Below are 4,107 nucleotides of genomic sequence, written 5' to 3'. Positions count from 1 at the left end.
ATCATGATAAAAGATAATCTTCAGTAACCTGCTATTTATATGGTTGCTAGGGACTAGTTTTAGTAGTCCATGCAACCATTTCTTTGGAATGTAATTTTTTTTTTAGAGTAAAGCCGGTTCTTATATATATTATATATATAATATAAAATATATATATATATAATAATTATAATGTGTGTGTATATATTGTGTGTGTATACAAATGTATATTATGCATCATAATATACATATGTATATATATAATATATATATCATATATATATATATAATATATATATATATATATGGTATATAATATATATATATACACATGATATATGTGTAGTATATATGTAGATGGATGCACACATAGTACATATTTATGTATGTACTCACTCTAAAGAATATGATAAACCGAGTCTATCCCCTACTTCCTTACGTACTTTTAGTCAGTAAATCAGTAAATTTTTAATTGGTTTATATTTTCCAAAAAGAATCTAGAATGTGTGTGTGTGTGAGAGAGAGAGAGAGAGAGAGGTAGGTGGTGGGTGTTTCCGGTTTGCCCTGGTGGTAGTCGTCGCTTTAAAAAGCTTCGTGATCAAGAAAAAGAGGAGGGAAAAGCGAACTAATGATAAGAGACGATACCAGCTCACCTGAGATGCATCTATGATAATCGTCTGCCAAGACCTTGATCCCTCACTTCAAGTCTGAGATAACTCAAGTGGGTTATTGCAGGTAGCTACAAAGCTTACAACTCTCTATCCAATGGGAACGGAATCCTGTATGTGTCTTATAAAATATGTCAGTGTGCTGCAAGGCGGGTAAATGGTTTTGAATCAGAAAACTGATTGATACAAAATTCAGTAAGTAAGGAACTAGACGTTTTACAAAATTTTATTATCAAATACTGCCGTTACACCACCACCCACCCAAAAAAGTACGGGATACCAAATTGCCCAAGAACTTCGATTAGAAATAATTCAAGAAGTTTGGTCTTTGAGCATAATGCAAGGTTGGGCATTAAGAGAGATAATTCAAACGTACAGGAGTTTCTTATGCAAATTGGAATAAATTTCTGTTGATGAAAAATGGTTTAGTTCATTTACAAGTACCCGCCGAAACTACATCATATAAATGACTTATCGCAAATTTTATAAACTGATATAACAAGAACTGTATTAATATGACCTCCAAATACCATGTTGCAAATAATTGCAAATAATGTAAACTGAATAAATATTAATGAAGAAACAATAATAACTTTTTTTCGAAACCCTAACAGACTTCTTCTTAAAGAGAAATATAGAATTCGCTTTGACTGTTCGAGTCAAAACAAACGGCAATGGTTATGCACAGCCAAGGTGAAACTTTAATCCCTCAGTATATCAGTACAATGGAACTGATAAGGATTGCCAGACAGCAGACAGACAGAGAGAGAGAGAGAGAGAGAGAGAGAGAGAGAGAAGAGAGAGAAGGAGGAAAGTGATAGATTGATAAGATAAGGAAGTAATCACTAGAGGGCGGTGAGCGTTCACGCCTACAACCCAGTTTGGCTGTTCAAGCCCAATTTAACAAGTGCCAGGTGCAGTGGATCTCTTCTGTGTTGTCATTACCAGTGTGCCGTCGTAGAAGCCGTTAGGATTGACAACCTACACTTCAACACGAGCTTTTGGGGGTTTTTTAATGTCTGTTTTACTGTGAGTGTACTAAGGACAACAACGAATTTTGCCGTGATAGGCTACTGAAATATGTAAGTGTGAATTTGGCAGCTACAAGCACACACACACACACACACACACACACACACACACACACACACACACACACACACACACACATATATATATATATATATATATATATATATATAGTATCATATACACACACACACACACACACACACACACACATATAGATATATATATATATATATATATGATATATATATATATAATATATAGCATAATTACTCATTGCACTGTGTTCAGCAACGATTCAGTGATAGTCACCTTGTTATCCTATCTCTTATAAAATTTAATTTAATTTAAGTGAAATGAAAGACTGAGTGTTGTCAATTTAATTGTGATCAACAATCATACACACCACACCACACATATATATATATATATAGATATATATATCTATTCTATATTATATATTGTAATATATCCTTTCGTTTATCTATTTATATAACTCAGTAACTTCCAATTCACTTATTAAATAATTTTAATAAGGGAAACAAGAAATAAAACCCAGACATACCTGTGAATCGTATTATAAATCTGTGCAGATAAATCTTTTATCACGGTAAATAATAAAACTGGATTATGAAATGAAGAAAATAATCTGTGATTATCAGTGTGCAAAAAAATGCAAATCAAGGTTTTTAATCGTAAAATTTGTGTTTAGCCAAAAATTAAATTCTACTTGCTGTTAACGCACAGTAATAAGTAACCTGGAAATGGTCATGACCTGAATTAACATAATAAAACGTAATTTGATACCAAAGGATACCAGAAAAAATGTATGTGAAATTGTGAGGTAGAATAAGAGTAATATCTTAGACAAAAACTTTCTCTCAGTAAAATCTGTTACTTTCTTGGTTATTCTTTAAAAGATATCTTTCAGTTTCCAGATTTATAGATGGAAGAACTTTACCATTAGATTAGTTTCGAACCCCACGGCTCGGCGGAAGAATGGAGGAGATTCTAATCTTGCAGATGGGAGGTAAGGAACCTGCATTCATAATCATGTCCCATTTTCCCACCCAATGTATTTATGAGCGTCCTTGAGCGTGAACGATAAAATTCACACGAAGGTCGATACATCCTTCTCGTGGCTAGTTCGGTAACGCGACTTTGTTCTGACACTCCGGATGCATTTTAAATTTTGCTGCGGACGTCATAATTTATTCATATTCTTTGCAACTGGATCCAATAATTTTTTTATATATCACCTTTTCCTATAACTTGCATCTTTCTCCGCAGGCTGATTTCTCTTTGGAGACCTCTTGGGTTGATAGTCTGTTGACTCTGTTCATAATGGTTTTCAGCTGAAGATTTAAGGAAAGAAAGAAAGAGACGTTGCAGTCTAAAGAATAAGCATTCCAGTGATTTTAATGACCAGCAGAAATTAAACCATGGACTATCTCGTGCTTGATTAGTGTTTAGTCTTAGTCACTCTCAGGTTATGAAACTTGTTCTGCCTTCGTGTTTATGTATTGAGTCTTTGCATTGACCGAGCATGTCGTGGTCAGCTGAGAGTGTTAAGGTCTCGTCACTAAGAATATTCAATCAAGGACATTTGTTCAAAACTTGATGTTTCTGCATTAACAGAAACATAACACTTCCCAAACAACAGCAATCCGTTTATTATGCAAAGCAATCAGGCGATTTTCATAATTTCACCTTAAACATTCAATCAAGGTTTTTTATAACTAAAATAACACTTCCCCAATAAGTGTTATTATAGAAATCAGTCAGGTGATTTTCATAATTTCACCCTAGAGTATCATTCAAGGAGTTTTAATCAAGAAATGACTGTTCCCCCAAAACAGAAATCCGCTTATTAACACAAAAAATATGTGGTTTTCATAATTTAATTAATTCGCAAGTCTTATGTGTATTTTGGATAAAGCCTACGTAAAAAAAAATAACATGGGCTTCATACAAACTACACATAAAATGTGATTTATGTACAATAATTAACTGAAGACTTCCATCTTCCGCTGTCATTCTACCTATTAATAACTATCTCCTTCACAAGGTACCATCGACAAGGACTACCCAAAAACTCGACAAGGGTACAACTTCGAGGTAGGGGACCCAGCGGTCCGTAGAATACTGGCCAGACTCCGCCCCTCGAGGTCAATCCTGACGGCTTTTGACACTGTCTGCAGGAAGGACAGTCAAGATGTCACTGACGATGACAGGTAAGATGGAGTTAAGTGTTGTAGTTTTTTTTATTAAGCTAGCCTTATGCCAGCTCGGGCTGTTGCTCATAGAGCAGCCCATAACGGAGTTAAAATAGGGACAGTTGTGAAGTCTGGAGGTAGAATATATATTCACGCGGAAAAAGTGGAAAAATTGATTTCAAGAAAATATAATTTTGGGATGAGATCATAATTTT

The 4,107-nt window shown here is 34.4% G+C and overlaps 1 pseudogene; it reads left to right on the top strand.

Moving 5' to 3' along the window:
- Positions 1 to 1,511: 1,511 nt before the first annotated feature.
- The window catches only part of LOC135216978 (uncharacterized), a 4,081-nt pseudogene continuing 1,485 nt past the window's right edge, over positions 1,512 to 4,107 (top strand).

This window comes from Macrobrachium nipponense, chromosome 7 (assembly GCF_015104395.2).
Source record: "Macrobrachium nipponense isolate FS-2020 chromosome 7, ASM1510439v2, whole genome shotgun sequence".
NCBI lineage: Eukaryota > Metazoa > Arthropoda > Malacostraca > Decapoda > Palaemonidae > Macrobrachium > Macrobrachium nipponense.
Note: the sequence above shows the minus strand (reverse complement) of the source record. Positions and strands in the feature narration are given on the sequence as shown.